Source organism: Geotrypetes seraphini, chromosome 2 (assembly GCF_902459505.1).
Source record: "Geotrypetes seraphini chromosome 2, aGeoSer1.1, whole genome shotgun sequence".
Lineage (NCBI taxonomy): Eukaryota > Metazoa > Chordata > Amphibia > Gymnophiona > Dermophiidae > Geotrypetes > Geotrypetes seraphini.
Genome location: NC_047085.1, coordinates 367,177,235 through 367,199,069, shown reverse-complemented (window position 1 = coordinate 367,199,069; position 21,835 = coordinate 367,177,235). Strand labels below are relative to the sequence as shown.

Here is a 21,835-nt window from a genome sequence, read left to right as displayed (position 1 = left end):
ACATTTTTAAAAATTATATTCCCTATTATCTTCCAGTCTGGGCAGGTTACAAATAATTCTGAATAAAACAATGTCACAAGTGACTAGGGAAAATAAAGAAAAACAATTACTAACAGTTATCAAAAAGCAGCCATTAATAATTGCAATTGCTAACATTTTTCATGCTTTAAATTCATTGAGGGATCCTTTTACTAAAGTACAGTAAGATTTTGCACTTACTACATATCAGCAACAAACATGAGTGTGCAATAAAGGGTGAACTGAACACATGATGCCAACATTAAGGCAACAGGATGATGCACACTGAACACAAATTTTATAATGCCATTCTAGAATACGCATTAAGTTTGCGGTTTTATGCCTAACCTTAGGCACAACCTCTTACACCATGTCAAAGACAGTTTTAACCACTCACACTTGTTGACAGACGTACAACTCCTAGTGTTCTATAACCTGTGCATGTAACTCATAGACACATACCTGACCCAACCATGCCCCTCTCCTGACCATGCCCCCAAGTTGTTGCACATGGTAGGAACTGTAAGCCTAGCTTCTAAAATAGTGTGCAACCGACCTTATTCTATAAATTGAGCACCTAAATTTTCATGCACAGCTTAAAGCAGGGTGCCCAGTTTTATAGAATTATGGGACAAAGCCTCTGTTCTAAATGCAGGGGGAGTGTTCAGCATCTGCCCTGCATTTATTGCACAGGGCAGACACATACTGCAACAGGACTGCAGACTGCATTTCATGTAATTCATGTAATGACAGTGTAGGCTATCTGCCACTGTATATAACCCAGTGGTGAGGGGGTGGGAAGGAGGCATACATTAATAAATAAATATCAGGCAGCTACACAAACACACCATCCAGCCCCCACTCCCCCCTTTGTCCAATCCTCTCTGCATCTCCAATAGCCCTGAAACTCAGATTCCTACTCCAACATACAGTATATATCCAGTTCCCTCTGAAGGCCTCAACACAACTCCCATCACTGTGCACAAACCCTGCTCCATCCATAAATCCCATTGCCCAGAGTTTGCCCCCTGCACCTGGGACCTACTTGGGAGTGTTCATGGTGGCCTATGATGGTGGAGTGGGAGCAGTACTCCTCTGCTCCCAACAGGGCCTTAGTTGTGCTCCAAACTAAACTAAACTAAACTAAACTAAACCTTAAGTTTGTATACCGCATCATCTCCATAAAGATAGAGCTCGACACAGTTTACAGGTAATTCAATAAATGAGGGAAGGACATAAGAAATAAGAGGTTATGAAGAGGATAGCTAGCTTTACATTTTAAATAGATAGCTTTACGTTTTGGAGAAAATAGCCACCATAAGTCCTAGTACTAGTCTTGCAGTACTATCTCTAGGGAGACCTTGGTGGGAATGGAGTGGGTTCTGCAAGGGGAGGAGGGTTTTTTGGGGGGTTGGGTTTTTGGACAGGAGTGGGATGGAACCAGTGGGGTACCTTCAGGAGTGGACTGGTTGTGGAGGGTGCATCGGAACTTCAGTAGTAGATCAGAGATGGGGGTGTGGGAACATCTTGTTAGAGTAGCAGCCAGCTACTCTTCCAGTCTGCCCCTGTCATACTCAGTTCCTGTCCCATTCCATGTTAGCTGAGTACCAGCCTCACACTAATGGTAAATACACCTGTGTGGTAGCAGTTAATGCACACTATTTTGTATGTTAACTGTTTACTAAAGTTTAGAAAAAGATCTGCTTAGTTATAAGTATATAGGATCTACAACATTCAAAGTTCTGGAGACCCAGAAGGAAGAACCAAAACCTTACCACCTATACTTACATCACATTCATTTGACTCTCAGATACTTGCAGATGCTATCTTCAGGTAGGTCAAGTTCATCTTGAATCTTTCAAAACCTTGTATGAGAACCTGTCCAGAGGCTGGTCAGTAGCTGCTATCTTGCGAGTGACAGAACTGCATCTCTGGAACTCAGGCCAGAGGTAGCTGCCTTATTGACAATAGTGTTCACCATGGCGCTTGAGAGCCACAGAATCACAGAGAAGTCATGAGTCTAAGAATTGAGTTGTTTTTGTGAATGTATTTTCCATACCTCTGAAATTAAGAACATAAGCATTGCCTCTGCTGGGTCACACCAGAGGTCCATCATGCCCAACAGTCCGCTCACAAGGCGGCCCATCAGGTCCAGGACCTGTATAGTGATCCTCTATCCATACCCTTCTATCCCCTTTTCCTTCAGGAAATTGTCCAATCCCTTCTTGAACCCCAATACCGTACTCTGTCCTATCACGCCCTCTGGAAGCACATTCAAGGTGTCCACCACCCTTTGGGTGAAGAACTTCCTAGCACTGGTTCTGAATCTGTCCCCTCTTAATTTTTCCGAATGGCCTCTCGTTCTTGTAGTTTTTGAAAGTTTGAAGACTCTGTCCCTCTCCACTTTCTCTATGCCCTTCATGATCTTGTAAGTCTCTATCATGTCCCCTCTAAGTTTCCGCTTCTCCAGGGAAAAGAGCCCCAGTTTCTCCAATCTTTCTGCTTATGAATGGTTTTCCATAGCTTTTATCAACCGTGCCGCTCTTTTCTGAACCCTCTCGTGTATCGCCATATCCTTCTTAAGGTACAGTGACCAATATTGGACACAGTACTCCAGATGCAGGCGCACCATCGCCCAATACAACAGCAGGATAACTTCTTTCGTTCTAGTTGTAATACCTTTCTTGAGAGTATCTAGTATTCTATTCGCCTTCTTAGCGGCCGCTGCACACTGTGCTGACGGCTTAATTGTCTTGTCCTCCATTAGCCCCAGGTCCCTTTCTTGGGTTCTCTTACCCATTAACAGCCCCCGCCCCCCCCCCCCCCCCTCCATCGTGTAGCTATACTTCGGGTTTCTGTTTCCTACAAGCCCACAGACCCGATCCTGCCAGTAGTGTGAACTCCTCCCCCTGCAGTCCATTGGAGAGATCAATCTGCCTGCTTTTAAATATCAGCAGCAGTGGAGATCAACTGCTTTTACACCTAAGCAGCAACGAGACCAGCCACAACCACCGAGAGCACACAGACCCGATCCTACCAAGAGTGTGAACTCTTCCCCCCATGCAATCCGCTAAGAAGATCGACTGTCGGCTCCGGGCGGCTTTCCCGCAGAGGAGAGAATCCTGCATTCACCGTGGGCCTCATCTGGGGCAGCCTCCTTGGAGCGGCTGGGGCACGGGCAGTGTGTCTGGGAGGGAATGCATGGATGGGAGAACATCGCAGGGGAGGAGACATAGGCATCCTGGGACTGTCTGCCAAGTCTCTTCCCTGAAGAAGCCCTTTCTGGAAACATCAATCGCTCCTCCTAAACTTACTTGCTCCACTTCATCACTGACGCTGAAACTGTGGATTGAAGACAATGTTTTATTTTATTTTTCTTTCCAGCTTATGATTTATCTTTAATCTTATCTATTGTTTTGCCTTTTGTCTTTGTTTTGTTCTATTTCTATCATTTAAATTTCTCCAGAATTCTACTGTTCAACGGCTCCCCCTTCTGCTTCTATTCCTTTCTCTCCTCTCTTCTACCTTCCAAAGTATTTAGATCAATGCTGTCTTGTTAAAATGTTTATTTTATTTTTCCTCTAACTCTACTTTTCACTTCTCTATTACCCTCCAGGTACTTTAGTTAGATTGTGAGCCTTCGGGACAGTAAGGGAATTTTTCAAGTACCTTTCTTATTTCTAATCTTAATGTATATTTTCTGTAAACCGCTTAGAACCTAACGGATGTAGCGGTATATAAGAAATAAATTACATTACATTACATTACATGCAAGACTTTACATTTCTCTACACTGAACTTCATCTGCCATATCACCACCCACTCTCCTAGTTTGTTCAGGTCCCTTTGTAAATCTTTGCAGTCCTCTTTAGTCCTAACTCCACTAAATAGTTTGGTGTCGTCTGCAAATTTTATTACTTCGCACTTCATCACTGTTTCTAGATCATTTATAAATACATTGAACAGCAGCAGTCTGAGTACCGACCCCTGCGGAATACCACTCGTGACCCTCCTCCAGTCCGAGTAGTGGCCCTTCACTCCCACCCTTTCCTTTCTACCTGCCAGCCAATTTTTGATCCATCTATGTACGTCACCTTCCACCCCATGGTTCTTCAGTTTCCATAGTAGGCGTTCATGGGGTATCTTGTCAAAGGCTTTTTGGAAATTTAAGTATACGATGTCTATAGGGGGTCCCCTTTGTCCATCCGTTTGTTAATTCCTTCGAAGAAGTGCAATAAGTTCGTTAAACACGATCTTCCTTAAGAGAAGCCATGTTGGCTTGTTTTCATAAGTTTATTCCTTTCTAGATGCTCATCGATGCTGTCTTTTATCAGTGCTTTTGCCATTTTCCCTGGAACTGAAGTCAAACTTACTGGTCTGTAGTTCCCCGGGTCACCTTCCGATCCTTTTTTAAAGATGGGCGTAACATTAGCTATCTTCCAATCCTCCGGGATCACACCTGTTTTCAGGAATAGATTACCGTATTTTCACGCATATAACGCGCGCGTTATACACGATTTTACAAACCGTGCATAATCTTGCGCGTTATACGCGTGAGCGCATTTTACAACTTTTTTTTTCAATCCGATCGGCATCCCCCCTGCGAACCGGCATCCTCCCCCCCCCGCTCGCATCACCCCCCCTCCCCCACGATCCTACATCTCCCCAGCACCAAACATCTCTTATCCGATTGGGCACCGGCACCAGTACCAATGCATAGGACGTGCCAGTGCCCGAAGATCCTCCCTCGTTGGTTTGGGCTGGGCTGGGCTGGGCAGTGCGTTGCAGGAGAGATCCTCCTACTTCCTGCGCCAGGCTGGACTAGGCTTTGAGCATGCGCAAATGGTCAAAGCCTAGTCCAGCCCGGCGCAGGAAGAAGGACGATCTCTCCTGCACCGCACCGCCCAGCCCAGCCCAGCCCAGCCCAGCCCAAACCAACGAGGGAGGATCTTCGGGCACTGGCACGTCCTGTGCATTGGTGCTGGTGCTGGTGCCCAATCGGGTAAGAGATGTTTGGTGCTGGGGGGATGTAGGATTGCGGGGGAGGGGGGGGTGATGCGAGCGGGGGGGGGGAGGATGCTGGTTCGCAGGGGGATGCTGGATCGGATTGAAAAAAAAAGTTGTAAAACGCGGGTAAGCGAGCGGGGGGGGGGGAGGATGCCGGTTCGGAGTAGGTGGGAGGAGGTTTTAGCATGCGCGGTATATGCGTGTGCACACTATATTAATTTTTTTTAACATAAATTTGTGTTTCCCGCGCGCTATACCCGTGTGCTCGTTTTACACGGGTGCGCATTATCTACGTGAAAATACGGTAACTGCTGTAGTAGTTCTGCTATTTCCTCCTTTAGTTCTTTCAGTGCGCTAAGGTGGATTCCGTCCGGGCCAGGAGATTTGTTAGTTTTTAATCTATCTATCTGCATATGTACGTCTTCAAGGCTTACCTCCATGGATGTTAATTTTTCTGCTTGATCTCCTTTGAAGATTTTTTCAGGTTCCGGTATGTTAGATGTGTCCTCTTTTGTAAATACTGATGAAAAGGACATGTTTAGTCTATCCGCCACTTTTTTTTCCTCCTTCACCACTCCTTTCCTATCTCCGTCATCCAGCGGTCCCACCTCCTCCCTTGCCGGCTGCTTCCCTTTAACATATCTGAAGAACATTTTGAAATTTCGTGCGTTCCTGGCTAGCCTCTCTTTATATTCTCTTTTTGCTCTTCTAACCATGAAGTGACATTCTTTTTGATGCTTCCTGTGTTCTTTCCAGTTCTCCCCGGTTTTGTCCTTTTTCCATTTCCGGAATTAATTTTTCTTATCTCCTATCACTTTCTTCACTTCTTTAGTTATCCACACCGGGTCTTTTGTTCGGCATTTTTTGCACCCTTTTTTAATTAATAGGATACCCACACCCGGCACATTAATAAATTATTTTCTGTTCATTTAGCCCATTTTGTTGATCTATCGGGACCGCAGGCACACCCTCCCTCACGTTACCACAGTGAAAATATATAAACAAAGAATCCTGAGCTTTGATGTACCATACAGCAAATGGCTGATCTTTCTATATACTAAGGGCTCCTTTTACTAAGGTGCGCGAGTGTTTTTAGTGCACGCAGAATTTTAGCGCGCACTAAATCCATGCTAAACCCGCACTATGCTTCTAGAACTAACACCAGCTCAATGCTGGTGTTAAGGTCTAGCGCGCGTGGCAATTTGTAAAAGGAGTCCTATGTGCAATCCAATCCAAGCTATACCAAAATATTCAAATGCATACTGTAGACATTTAGAAGGTAAGATCTAACATCATGTGCTGTTACCACACAGCCAGCGCTAAAAAATGCATTACAGTTTTGTAAAAGAGAGGGTAAGTTTCTGGTGTGACCTTATTTGGAGTACTGTGTGCAATTTTAGGGACTGAAATCTTGAAAGTGATATAAACTAGACTGAGTCAGTGCCAAGGACAGCTCCTATAAAGATCAGTAGACTTCATCAAAAAGCATACAGGGACAGAAATAAATATTTAAATATGTTTACCCTGAAGCAAAAGCAGGATAAAGGTGATAGGACAGAGGGATTTAAATATATTCTAGGTTAAAATGGAATGGAAGCAGGCCTGTGTCAGTGGAAAAGAATCTCTGGAATGAGGGGAAATAAGATGAGGGTGGAATGAGGTAAGCTCAACAGTAATCTAAGGCAATATTTCAGGAACAGTGATGCAAAACCTCTTAATGGAGGTGATGAAGTCAAGGATAATGTGATTTAGAGAAAGCATGCATTTGTTTGTAATTACTAAGTAATTGCTAATCGCCTCTTATTGTAAGTAATGTTGGACAATATCCTTTGTAATGCACCTTGAGCTCATTTGGGGGGCCTTTTACTAAGCTATGTTAAGTGAAACCACATGTTTAATGAAGCTTAAAAAGGCATCCTGTGGGATACACTCCGGTATTCTGCAGCAACAGCCAAATCAGCGCAGACTAAAGAAATATATATATTTTTTTTTAATTGAAGGTAGAGAGTGGGCAATCCTGCGCTCAGCTGTACTACCCTGCCCTGATTAGGGAAGAAATAGCACATGGGCCCTGGCATTCAAACACAAGACGCGGTGTTTCCCCTGAAGAAGCCCGCTGGCGTGAAACGGACTTGGCCTCCGTCGGGTTTAAAAAGATAAGTGCTTGTTGATAATCATAAGATTATTTGCCAGATTTAATGTCCTATGTCACATTATGATTGTTGCCAGTTCTTTGAAATCCTTGAATGTGAGAAAAAGGAATAATTGAAACATATTAAAGTTTACACAAATATTTATAAAATTAATTTAAAATATTAAATTATTAAAATTTTCCCACAGAAATTGTGATCAATGATGATACTCTAACCCCGAAATCGGTTTCCTTCTATTGATTGGATTCCCCATTCCAAAACACAAGCTCCCTCCAACTTTTCCGTAAACATCTGAAAACTTGGCTATTCTCAAAAATGTAACTCTTCCTCCTTCTCCAGCATCTTACACCCGTCTAAACCCTCTTTACACTTAATCCTTTAACCCTCCATTGGAGTTCCTTTCCATCACAACTTCTGTAAACTGTGACGAGCTCTACGATTGCGGAGATGGTGCGGTATATAAACCTAAGGTTTAGTTTAATTTAGTTTAGTTTAGTTTGAGATCTTTTTTTCTGTGGGTATATTCTACATTTGATTATCAGAGAGTTCTATTTTGTATGGTATTCTGAAACATTAGGACATGGCCATTAATGGAAAAAAATGGAAAAAAGGCCATTTTCTTTAATGATTGCAGTAAAATGGCCTTTGTGTACAGGAAAAATGGCCTTCATATGCATAAGGTCAAGCTAAGGCTATTTTATATTGAAGCTTAATAGAAGGGCCTCTTGGTGAAGTATATATTCCAATATTTGTAAAATAAGTAAGTCTGGTAACAAGAAAGCATGGAGGAAGGGAGAGGAAGCCACTGCTTGCCCTGGATTGGTAGCATGGAATATTGCTACTCCTTGGGTTTTGGCCAGGTACTAGTGACCTGGATTGACCACCATGAGAACTGGCTACTGGGCTTGATGGACCATTGGTCTGACCCAATAAGCCTATTCTTCTATTCTTATGATGTGGATGGTCTGTTTGGTCTTTATCTGCTGTCATTTTCTGCTTTGATATTTATTTATTTCTGAATCCCTTAAAATGATCCCCTGGAAGACTAATCTACAAAAATGTTTTTCCTGCTAAAATATCCAGATCACTATTTTCAAAACCCATATTTTAGATTTTTTTTTTCTCTAGGATGTTCATCTCCAGTTTGTCTAAATTCCAAGGGGGCATGTTTTGAGCAGGCTTAGGACTTGGCCATTTTGCAGCGATAATGAAATATTTATCAAAAACATCCAGGGCACTTAGGTATTTAGGGCTAGACCTGTTTTAAAAACAATTAAGGGCCAAAAAGGTATCCAAACTAACCAGATGACCACTGGCGGGATTAAGGCATAAATTCCCTTCCCCCATTACTCCCCCAGTGGTCACCAACCCCACCCCCAAACACACACACACACACACACACACACACTACCCAAAGATATGAAAGAAACAGTACATTCCAACTTGTATGACTGCTTCAGATGGCCATAGACACATCTGAGCAGAGCAGCACTCTAGGGGGTACTGCAATGAACATCACATTGAACAGTGACATCTCAGGGGGAGGAGCCTACCTAAGATGGCGGCCTGAAGGTATCAGGCTGAACACCATCGTGCATGTTACTGATTATGGTAAAGCGGAAATCTAAGACCCGGGTTTTCCCTGCGGAACCCAGGCAGCAGAAAATACCCGGCCCGATGGATGCGTTTGTTGAACGCGGGCCCCAAAGAGAACTGGAGGGAAAGTCCTCGGTGCGAGGTAGGGGCATGTCAGAGAGCCCCCGGTACATTATTCAAGGCGACCAGCTTTTCCCTGGAGGAACGCAAAACGCTGACGCAGCCACTCCCCTGCCTGGAGTGAGGAGAGCATGGCAGCTGCCTCCAAGAGCTGCGAGGAGGAAGAAGATGAAGAACTAGCAGTCTGGAGGATTTCTACAGCCATTCCAACACAACTGCTCCAGCGTGAACGCTTGGAACAGGCAGGGGAATGCCGGGAGTTACCAACACCATTGCCAAATTTGCAAGTATGTACTGTGGAACTTAAAGATTTAAAAATGAAGAGTTCACTAGCTCCTTTAGAAAAATCCCCAGTGATTGACTTAAATCCTATTTGAGAAGCAATTACAGCTCTACAGATTTCCCTGGGATCTCAATTGCAAACGTTATCTACTCATTGTTCTGGGATACTCTAAAAAAAAAAAAAAGTGGGGCCTTACTGTCTACAAAATAGGTGGTGGTGAGGGCTCACCCACAAATAGTCATAGGATAATTTCAAAATGAAAAACCAAACAAACCCATATTGCACATGTTTTTAGAGCTACACTTTTCAGCACAGCTTTGTAAAAGAGCCCCAAAAATTTTAGCAGCAGGAAATTTTTTTAAAAACATCACTATCTAAAATCTAAAGTTGTACGGTTAGAAGGTTTGCCATCACAGCTCCTACCCTCTGGAATTCGATGCCTAACCATTTGCGTAGTGAACCAGACCAGACTTAAAACAATTTAAAGCAAAACTGAAAACATTCCTGTTCCAAGATGCCTTTGGATAACAACTGTCCTGTTAAGGGCATATTTTAATATTTTAAAATTTTAAGGTTTTTAATATAATATTTTGATATTTAAAAAAAAATAAAAAAAACTTTAAAAATTTTAAAATTCCAAAATTTAAAATATAAAGTAAATTGTTAATTTTTACCCTAGCCCAGTGGTTCCCAAACCCTGTCCTGGGGAACCCCCAGTCAGTCGGGTTTTCAAGATATCTCTAATGAATATGCATGAGAGAGATTTGCATATAATGGAAGCAACAGGTATGCAAATCTCTCTCATGCATATTCATTACGGATATCTTGAAAACCCGACTGGCTGGGGGTCCCCCAGGACAGGGTTTGGGAACCACTGGGCTAGGGTAAACTTTACTCCTTGCTCCTGTTGATACCCAATGTACAAGGGTTCTTCAAAAAGTTTCCACACTTTCAGATTTTCGTGGGAAAAGGTTGCGGCGGGAGAAGTGGTAAGAAGGTATGTCGTAGAATGTCATGTGACTAGTCAGTCAGGTAAGCCAGCTCACCTTATGAAGAAGATTGTAATTTGATTTAAAGATATTTAATAAATAGTATAAAAAATAAATAAAAGTGACGAAACCTTTTGAAGGTCACTCGTAGATTAATCAAAACAGAGGATGCATGATCAAATTTCCTAAGTATATTAATCTTGCAGTTGTATTGTGTAGTGATTGAACCCATTTTAGTATTATTTTTGTGTGACTGGAGTACGAAGCCTTACAGTAATCTGACAGTGGTATTATTATAATTTCAATTATTAATCTAAAGCAGGGGCTCTCAACCTAGTCCTTGGGAAACAACTAGCCAGTCAGGATTTCACAATATCTCTAATGAATATGCATGGGATAAATCTGCATGCACTCTCTCATGCATATGCATTATGGCGATCCTGAAAACCTGACTGACTGGGCATGTCCCGAGGACTCGGCTCAGTACCTCTGGTCTAAATTGATCCTGAAGAAAGAATTGTCTAATACATCTTAATGAATTAAGTTTCCCACAAAAATCTGTGTTGGTAATGTATTTACATGCTGTTCAAAAAGCAAAAAAAAGATCCAGAATTATACCTAAGACTCTCAGAAATGGCTTATAGTCAATAGTTATCTTTAATGTTTTTTTCTTCTTTCTAGGATTTTCTGTTGAATAACTATATCAAAGAATTTTTATTGTAACTAACCCCCCTCCTTTATTAAAGCGTAGAGCGGATTTTAGCGCTGACAGCGGCGGTAACTGCTCCGACGCTCATAGGAATTCTATCAGCATCAAGTTTCAAGTTTCAAGTTTATTCAATCTTTTGATGGATCGCCTATTACAATTTCTAAGCGATGTACATAATATAATAAAAAGAAATAAGAAACTTAACATAATAGTTATATTAACATAACGTAAAAACAATTAAAACTTACTTGAGGGGTAAGGGAAAAGTAAAAGTTACAATTTCGGGTTTCGTAAGAATAAAGGGAAAGAACAAAAGGTAGGGTAAAAGAGGTAGCACAAGGTAGCATGAGCACATTTCTTAAGCATTAATACCAAAACGTAAGAAATTAAAATCAGAGCAGTTACCGCCGCTACCAGCGCTAAAACCCACACTATGGGCTCCTTTTATCAAGGCGCGCTACGGGGGGGGTTAACGCATCGGACATTTCATCATGCGCTAACCCCCGCGGCAGCCTAAAATCCTAACGCCTCGTCAATGGAGGCGTTAGGTACTAGGTGGTTTAACGCGCGGTATTCTGCACGTTAAACCGCTACCGCGCCTTTGTAAAAGGACCCCTATGCATTAGTAAAGGAGGGGGTATATTTAACTTCAACAAATGATTAATAGCCCAACTGTCTACAATCATGATATGTTCCTGAACCAAGTTATCACGATTAATAGATATAGGTGTCAACAGTATTTAATAGGTACTTATGAGTATATTAAATAAAACCAGAGACAATTGTGACACCCCACAATTCAATGACTAAGATTTAGTTATGTTGTCCATAAATCTTATCCTGTGAGATCTATTCTGCAGAAGACCTTTAAACTAATTTAATACATTTCCTGTAATACCAGTATTTCCAGATGTTTCTGGGGATCTGAATAAAAGGCATTTTCGCTGTCACATACTTATGAATGTTCTTTTAGTAAATTCATGTTTCCATTCAAATTTTAATAGAAAATTATTGCTTCTGGTTTCTTTTCTTTTTTTTTTAGGTATATTGAAATTTTTTCATGCAGCATGCAGATTTTATATTAATATTTACAGATAAGCATATGTAACTACCCACTCTAAAACTGCAACTTTAGAAACAGAGGTTGTTCACTGCTATCTTGCTTGTTGCACATATGACATAACTAATAGAAATTCTCCATTTGTGAAAATCATAGGGAAATCTTTAAATGTCATACTGATCACTGAAATTTCATGTGAAGCATGTCGGTGGAAAGTTTTTATACTGAGCTTTAAAAAAAAAACAACAGGTTGGTCTGGCAGATCCTAGCTGTAATAAGAGATAATGGAATTGAATAAACAATTGTCAGATATTTTCCTCAGTATTTGAAGAGAGAAGTAGTCATTAAAACACACTTGAAAAAAAAAAAACAACAACATTTGTTTTGTTAATTGCTTAAAAGAGCAGTTGGGGCCATTAAAAATAAACGGCCTTCACATTTTTGAGTGATTATGATGGTCATGACATTTAAAAGTTTTAAAATTACTAAAATCTTTGTTGTTGATATTCAGTAGGGTTTAAATAGGCAGCAGAGGCTTCTGCCCACTTAAATCCTTCTCAGTGGGCTACCACCCAATTATTTAGTGGCACTTAACCACACCATGATGCTGAATATCCCCTCTGACTGTCATGGGTAGGTGCTGCTGAATATTCCTCACCCTCAAATTCTCTATATGGTGTCTAAGTTTGTACGCGCATATCGGTACACAAATTAATTGATTAATTGGCCTAATCAATACTGATAATTGGATGCTAATTGGCACCAATTAAAAGCTACATGCACAACTTAGAAAGCATGATTCGATAAAAAGTATGTCAGTTGCACTGTGCAGATTTGGAAAAGGGGGCATGGCTATAGACAGATAGAGGGCATTCCTAAAAGTTATGCACATTGTTATAGAATACACCCAATGTGCACACAACTTAGGTTCAGGACTTTAGGCCTGGTTTTAGCTGGCCCAAATAGGTGTCCCTAACTTATGTGACACACACAAGCGCTAAGCGCGATTCTATAAAAGATACACACATGATGTAAAATTAGAGAATGACACGGGGAAAAAAAATCTGTCCCCGTCACTGCCCCATCACCGGACCACCGTCCCCTTCACCACCCCGACCCTGATGTCACTTTCACCGCCCTGTCCCCGTCCCCACAGCATCCACCCTTCCCTCTCGCCACCTCTCTGCCCTTCGGCACCACTCGCACGGTTCATGCATCTCCCTCCCTCCCCCTTACCTTCGCAGCACGATTTTGAGTAGCTTGTTGAAAGCCGCCGGAGTGTATGTGCAGTCAGGTGCGTGTGTGGGCGGAAGCTTCTCCTCTGACGCAACCAGAAATTGCGTCAGAGGAAAAGCTTCTGCCCACACACCCATGTGACTGCATGTACGCTCCAGCGGCTTTCAACAAGTGTCAAACCTTAAAACATGCTGCGAAGGTAAGGGGGAAGGAGGGAGATAGATAGATTCGGGTAGGTAGGAAGGAGGGAGGGGCCACCCGCGATCAATGACCGTGCACATTCCCTCCCTTAACTTCAAGGACAAGGCCATTCACCGCTCCATGGGGTACCTGCGGTGAGCAACTTTTCCCCTCCACTATTTTGGCGGGTTACCCGCGGCTAGCCATGGGTAACATCTACCATGTCATTCTCTATGTAGAATCATGCTAAGTGCCATTCTAGCTGGTGTCAATTTTTTAGGTACCATATATAGCATCAGAGCCAGTAAACCAGACAAGAGGCTTTCCTACCCTCTTAACTAGCTTTGAATATCGACCCTTCTCATTTCATAAAAAAGCTTTATTGCCAGAGACTGTGGTAAGAGCGGATAGTATAGCTGGTTTTAAGAAGGGTTTGAACAATTTCGTTGAGGAAAAGTCCATAGACTGTTATTGAGAGGGACATGGGGGAAGTCTCTGCTTGCCCTGGATTAGTAGTATGGAATGTTGCTACTCTTTGGGTTTTGGCGAGTGACCTGGATTGGCCACCGTGAGAACAGGCTACTGGGCTTGATGGACCGTTAGTCTGACCCAGTGAGGTTATTCTTATGCTCTTAACGATTACAAAGACTAAGGGACACTCAATGAAGTTACAGGGAAATACTTTTTAAAACCAATAGGAGGAAATATTTTTTCACTCAGAGAATAGTTAAGCTCTGGACTGCATTGCCAGAGGTTGTGGTAAGGGCGGATAGCGTAGCTGGTTTTAAGAAAGGTTTGAACAATTTCCTGGAGGAAAAGTCCATAGGCTATTATTGAAAAAGACATGGGGGAAACCAGTGCTTGCCCTGGATCGGTAGCACGGAATATTGCTACTCTTTGGGGTTTGGCCAGGTGCTAGTGACCTGGATTGGCCACCATGAGAATGGACTACTGGGCTTGATGGACCTTTGGTCTTACCCAGTAAGGCTATTCTTATATTATTAATTGAAGCCATACTTGAGTGAGGGTGTTAGACAAATTGTACTGTTAAGAAATCCTACTCAACGGCAAGCTTAACTGAAGATTGTGGTCCAATATAATGGGCCAAAATTCTTCCTCCCTATTTAGATAGAGTGCTCAGAAGAGTTCCTGCAATGCAGCAAAATAGGAACTGTTGTGCCTCATCCAATTATCTGAATAATGTATCTATGCCAGTACTGTATATGTATTACATGTCATCATCTTTTCGCTTCTCGTCTAATTATACTTGGTTCCTCCACCACTGCTACAGATTTCTTCCAAAGAAAATATTCAGAAGAAGATAAATTGTCCCAATAAAACCACACTTATTACTTTATCTGCCAAGCAACAGATATTCTGTTTACAACAAGAATCTTCTTTGTTGACACTTTAGTACATTACCAATGGGAGAAAGAGAACAATGAGGTATAAAACATTGTCTTTAACCTTCACGTCGTGATTTTTCATGCATTCCACATTAATCTTTTTCTAAACCACATGCTTTACTAATAGTAGTCCCAGCTTAATTTGTGGTAAACAATGGAAAAAGTTAAGATAAGTGGAAACCTCTGGTAGTTTCAGTCAAGGTTCAGGAAAAGTCCAGCATGAAAATCATGAACAAGGTACCAGCTGTAACCTCTATCTTTCACTCTAGCTACAATGGGGAAAAGGAAATAAATTCAAAAAGGTTCCAGTTTGATGATGTAGTAGAAAGTCACCAATCAAAGAAGACAGCTTATGAATAACTAGCACTGAGGTAAATAAGGGCATGTCATAATGAAGAACAGTAGGTCATACAAACACTTAAGAATCTACAGCCAACAACCAATCATGAACTGGCAAGTACATGCCAGATTCGTAATCACAATCATATAATATGGAGCATGTCATTCAAAGTGACTGTGAAGGAGAAATTAGATAACATTGTATTACAAATGTTCTGGAGATGTGCAACAAAATTGCTATACTTGAAATAAAGCCAACTGTGAGTAAGTTAAGAATGGTAATGCAAAAAGAACAAGAGTAACAATGGAGTAACTAGCATTCTAACGACTGTGATTTCTTTTGTCTGGGCCATTTGCCATTTTCAATAAAAAAAATAAAATAAAATAAATATATATATATATATATATATATATATATTTTTTTTTTATTATTATTTTTTATATTTTTTTTTAAAAATGGTGCTATTCAGGCAAGCAATGTACAAATTTTCTCCTTGATTTTTCATCTGAGGGATTAAGTTCAAGTTCAATTTATTTAATATACCGCAAATATAAAACAAAAATGTTAAAATCTAAACTGTTTACAATAAGTATAAAATAAGGGCATAAAACAATACAACACAAGACAGACCAGTTGTATTCCACGTATCAGCAAAGGTGGAAAGAAGATAAAGGGAATGGAACTCCTCTCGTATGAGGAAAGACTAAATTGGTTAGGGCTCTTCAGCTTGGAAAAGAGATAGCTGAGGGGAGATATGATTGAAGTCTAGAAAATCCTAAGTGGAGTAGAATGGGTACAAGTGGATCGATTTTTCACTCTATCAAAAATTACAAAAACTAGGGGACACTCAATGAAGTTACAGGGAAATACTTTTAAATCCAATTGGAGGAAATTTTTTTTATCACTCAGAGAATAGTTAAGCTGTGGAATGCATTGCCAGAGGATGTAGTAAGAGTGGATAGGAAGCTGGCTTTAAGGTTTGGACAAGTTCCTGGAGGAAAAGTCCATAGTCTGTCATTGAGAAAGACACTGCTTGCCCTGTATTGGTAGCATGGAATATTGCTATTCCTTGGGTTTTGGCCAGGTACTAGTGACCTGGATTGGCCACCACGAGAATGGGCTACTGGGCTTGATGGACTATTGGTCTGATTCAGTAAGGCTATTCTTATGTTCTTATGTTATGTTGTTATTTAAAGGGAAAAACAATATGGTAAATTACAATAAGAATTGCAAGGAAAATAAGGAAAGGGGGAAAAATAAAATAAAGTTCCTATGATGTAAAAAATAAATAAATAAATAAATTATGAGCAGAATGCTTGAGAGAAGTAAAATGCCTTTAATTGTGCTTTAAATGTAATGAAGGATTTTTCTTCACAAAAGTAGATAGAGAGTTCCAAAGAACAGGTGCCATAACTGAGAATGATGAATTTCTGTGTACATCAAGAAATAATTGCCTACAAGAAGGTACACTCAAGAGATGTTGATTTGATGAGCGAAAAGATCTCCGTGCAGTATAATGAATCAAAAACTATGTGGTGATGTCACAGCAGGGGTTGCGTCACTGATCTTCATGACCACCATTGCCCTTTATCAAATTGGTTGCTAAGAGATGATGAATGTCTTGAGTGACAGCTGTGAATATCAATTTTATGTGTGTAGAGGAGAGGTGGAAAAACCAAAGGGAAGAACAAGGAGAGGAAAGGCAGGGAGATAAGAAACTAAACTAAACTAAAACTTAGTTTTATACACTGGGTCATCAGCCAATTTGGAGCTCGACTTGGTTAACATAAAAAAAAAAGAAAGAAACATACAAAAAGAACTAGACAAGAAAATAACTAAAGCAGGAGAGGTAGAAGTAGTTAATTTCCAAAGTGTTTGGTGAACAGAATTGTCTTCAGAGCCTTCCTGAATGATAAGAAGGGGCCTAAGCTTCTTAACGAAAGCGGTACGTTATTCCAGAGCTCTGTCAATTTGAAAGAGAAAGAATGACTAAATTGTTTAATAGATTTACTTTTTCCCCTAAGAGAGGGAAAGTTGAGAGACGGAGAGGAGGGGGTATTTGGGGGTCTGAGATATGGTCATCCTTGAACCCAGACCATTATTATTGTATCACAATGATGCAGATTGTTTCTTACTTGATAGATATTTGAAATTTAATAAATATAAAAATTAAAAACAAACAAACCCCAAAACACTAAGGGGCTCATAATCGAAACAGAAAAATGTCTAAACACCAGCCTAAATCGGCACTTGGATGATCTAAAAGATAAGTCGTCCAAGTGTCAATAATCAAAACGGATTTAAGATGTATTTAAAAATGACCTAGGCCTTCACAGTGCTGCTGAACGACCAGAGCTAATTGGGGCATGTCAGGAGGAGTGTGGAGGGCAGGATTTGGGCAGGACCTAGACTTAGTCATACTGCATGTATAACTAAGGTGACCATTTATTTTTTTCATCAAAAGGGGACATCTATTAATTCTCAGTCCCGCCCCCAATCCCACCCTAGCCCCGCCCCAATCCCACCCTAGCTCTGCCCCCAATTTCTTCTATTCATTTTTCATGTACACATAATATCTTCATATTAATTCATAATGGTAGCCTTAAAATTAAAAAAAAAACTACAAAGCACACTATACGCTGAGAAAATGTTAATTATCGTTTATATTTGGGGGGTTTCAAAGATGTCAAGGCAAATGACTTTAAAATATGCAATGTCACCTCAGTAACTATAGAAAAATAGATAAATATAGTGCAAAATATAGACAGCAGATATAAATTCTCAAAACTGACACATTTTGATAACTAAATTGAAAATAAAATAATTTTTCCTACCTTTGCTGTCTGGTGATTTCATGAGTCTCTTGTTGCATTTCCTTCTGACTGTGCATCCTTTCTTTCATTTCTTTCTTTCTGCACTCAGACCTAACAATTGTCCCTTTCTATTCCCTCCCTCCTTCCTTCCTATGTCCTCAGTGCCTCCTTCCTATGTCCTTAGTTCCCCCAGTGCCTCCTTCCTATGTCCTTAGTGCCCCTTCCTATATCCTTAGTGTCCTCGGTTCCTCCTTCCTATGTCCCCATCACTGCCTTCCAGTCTTTGTCTCCACCCCCTCCCCTATGCTCTGGCATCTCTCTCTTCTCCTTTCCTTCCTTCCTTCTCACTCCACCCCATGGTCTGGCATCTCTATCTCCTTCCGATCACCCTCCTCTCCTTCCATCTCCACCTCCCACTCCATTATCTGACATCTCTTCTTCCTTTCTCTACTTCCTTCCTCCTGGTCTGGTATCTGTCTCCTCCCCCTCCCCCCGTATACCCTGACATCTCTCCCCCCTCCATGGTCTGGTAGCTCCTTTCCTTTCCCTCCCTCCCATGGTCTTGGCATCTCTTTCCTCTCCTCTCCCTTCCCTGGTCTTCCTTTTCCCCTCTCTTTTTCCAGTTGGGTGCAGCAGCTTTACTCTTCCCCTCTCCCCCCCTCTTGGGTGCAGCAGCAGCAGCTTTTCTATTCCCCCCTCCCCCCCTTGGGTGCAGCAGCAGCATGTTTTCTATTCCCCCCTCCCCCCCTTGGGTGCAACAGCATCATTTCTCTTCCTATCCCTCCCATCGGCAGAGTCACAAGCTTCCCTCCATCGCTGACCTATCTTCCATAGGTCAGCGATGGAGGGAAGCTTACAACTTGCTTGGGGCCTTCCTCGTTGCCGGGTCCTGCCTTCGCGGAAACAGAAAGTAGGCAGGAGGAAGCCCGAAGCAAGTTGTAAGCTTCCCTCTGTGTTTCGCTTAGCTTCCCTCCGTCGCTACCCATAGTGAACTCCTGCTCACATAGTGTGCGTGCCAGCTTCCCTTCTCTTCTCCTCCCCCCGGGACGTAACTTCCAGTTTAGGAGGGAAGAGAAGGGAAGTCAGCATGCACACGTTAGAGCCCAGAGCGTGGGTTCAGTTTGCATGCTGAAGTCAGTCCGAGAAGGAGCATCGGCGGCAGCAGCAGGATTAGCCAGGCGTGAAGAACACTGCAGGGGTTTGGCGCTGGACCGACCGTCCCCTTGTTCCCATGCACAGCTTCAGGATGCTGTCCCTGAAAACGGGACATTTTGGCGTCCCAAAGCGGTGGCTCGGGACAACGGGACGGTCGGTACAATAATGGGACTGTCCCGTTGAAAACGGGACGTATGGTCACCTTATGTATAACTGAAAATTTTACAACACTGCCATGACAGAACTTGGACGTTGTGCCTTAGGCCATCTAAAACCAGGTCTAAGTCCACAAAAGGTATCCAAAGTGACCAGATAAGCACTGCAGACACAAAGTACAGACCCCCCAGTCAAAGTACCCCCAATCATCACTGTCCCCACCCCCACCCCCATAAAAAGCATAATAACAACTTTACATATCTGCCTCCAGAACATCAGCCTGGCATAGGAAAACCTAGTAGAGCTGTGCAAAGGTGGCTTAAGTGGTCTGGGGGGTGGGTTAGTGAACCATGGCGAGGAGGACCCAGGCCCATAAGCCACTCTAATTTTTGCTTTTATGGTGAAACATGTGTACCCTCCAAAAAAAACAAAACCCTAAAACTCTTTTGTACTACCATATAAGTGGCTCCTGCAGCCATAAGGGCTATTGAATGGGTGGTAGATAGGTGGGTGGTAGACAGTGGATTTTGGGGGGCTCAACATGGCTGCGAGGATGGTGCAAGGAGATGAACTTCGGGTTCCTGCACCTTGGAGAAGCTTTGCAAGGACTACAGGGACACGACGGGCTACACCTGACTGGAAGAAGAAAGAATGTCCTTGGACACCGTCTAGCCCGCCTACTTCACAGGGCTTTAAACTAGGTAAGTCGGGGGAGGGTACAGGCACATAAAACATACCTGGCGAACTAAACTGCCAATACTTTTTTGGGGCTGAGGAAAGTAGTCACCGTAATTCTGGGTCAGGGGCGAGTATGAAAACTTTTGAATCGGGGGTATGTTCATATGACAATTATGGGTCACATTGAAATTTTGAGTCTAGAGGGAGCACACATTGTAATTCTGGGTCCAAGGGGAGTACACATTGTAGTTATGAGTCTAGGGAGAATACAAACAATGCTAAAGGTGTTCAAGTAGCTCAAGCAGGAACATCCCCACTGAGACGTAACAAAAATACAACATGGAGGGCTATGTACGTCAACGCACACAGTTTGGGAAACAAGATCCTGGAATTAGAAACGGAAATAAGGAATGCCGACCTGGATGTGGTGGCAATATCTGAGACCTGGCTCACAGACTCCCACGGGTGGAACATGGTCTTACCGGGTTACAACTTGCTTCGCCGGGACAGGGAGGGCAGAATAGGGGGAGGTGTAGCATTATATACTAAAGATGACATTATGGTCACAAGAATCTAAGATGTCCAGTACACTGGGGAATCCCTTTGGGTTAATTTAGCCAGAGGGAAAGACAAATGCTTGTATCTTGGTGTAATTTACAGACCCCCAAGACAACATGATGACCTGGATATGGAAATAATCAGTGATATAGAAAATATCACCTTGCGTGGGGACACAGTAGTGTTAGGTGACTTCAACATGCCTGATGTGGATTGGGATAAACTTACCTCTGCTTCCGGCAGCAGCAGGAGGCTATTAAACTCTATGAAGGGAGCTGGTCTCAAGCAACTGGTGTTGGACCCAACAAGGGATCAGGCAATTCTGGACCTATTACTTACCAATGGAGAAAGTGTCACAGAGGTCTCAGTGGGCGACACATTGGCCTCCAGTGACCACAACATGGTATGGTTCAATCTTAGGAAAGGTTTCACTAAATCTACCACACTGACCAAGGTCCTCAAATTCAAGGACACAAACTTCAAAGAAATGGGAGACTTCGTTCACCAGGCGCTACAAGGACAAGCAGAAACCGATAGCGTGAAAGAAATGTGGTCGACTTTGAAAACCACCATACAGGAAGCGACAAACCGCTATGTTAAATTAGTAAGTAAACGGCGAAGGAACAATAAGCCGAAGTGGTTCACTGCAAAGATCTCGGCCCTTATCAAGGAGAAGAAAAAAGCATTCATCTCTTACAAACAATCAGGGAAACAGGTCTCTAGAGCAGAATACTTGACCAAATCAAAAGCCGTCAAAACGGCAGTCAGGGAGGCTAAGTTTCACATGGAGGAGTCTCTGGCAAAAAACATCAAGAAGGGAGATAAATCCTCCTTTAGGTATATCAGTGACAGAAGTAAAAACTCAGGCGGGATTGTACGTCTTAGGAAACCATACGGAGACTATGTGGAAAAGGATTCGGAAAAAGCCCAACTATTAAATGAATACTTCAGCTCAGTATTCACCCGAGAAGCGCTGGGGCTTGGCCCTCAGCTACAGACAAGGGTTGACTCAGTTGACCCGTTCAGTAACTTCGAGTTTACGCCCAGCAGTGTCTACAGTGAGCTATCAAGGCTCAAGGTTAACAAGGCAATGGGACCTGACAACCTACACCCCAGGGTGCTAAGGGAGCTGTGTGATGTCCTGGCGGAGCCACTGTCCAAGCTCTTCAACCTCTCCCTTAGGAAAGGCAGCGTCCCGTCGGACTGGAGGACGGCTAATGTCATTCCACTCCACAAGAAAGGCTCCAAGATGGAGACAACAAACTACAGACCAGTGAGTCTAACATCGATAGTGAGCAAACTAATGGAAACTCTAATCAAACACCAATTGGATAAGATCCTGGATGAGGAGAATCTACGGGATCCCCGTCAACATGGA

At 42.3% G+C, this 21,835-nt stretch overlaps 1 protein-coding gene across 1 annotated transcript in view; it reads right to left on the bottom strand.

Moving 5' to 3' along the window:
- BMPER (BMP binding endothelial regulator) overlaps positions 1 to 21,835 on the bottom strand; it is a 437,990-nt gene that overhangs the window by 178,117 nt on the left and 238,038 nt on the right. The gene's annotated exons all lie outside the window — the stretch shown is intronic.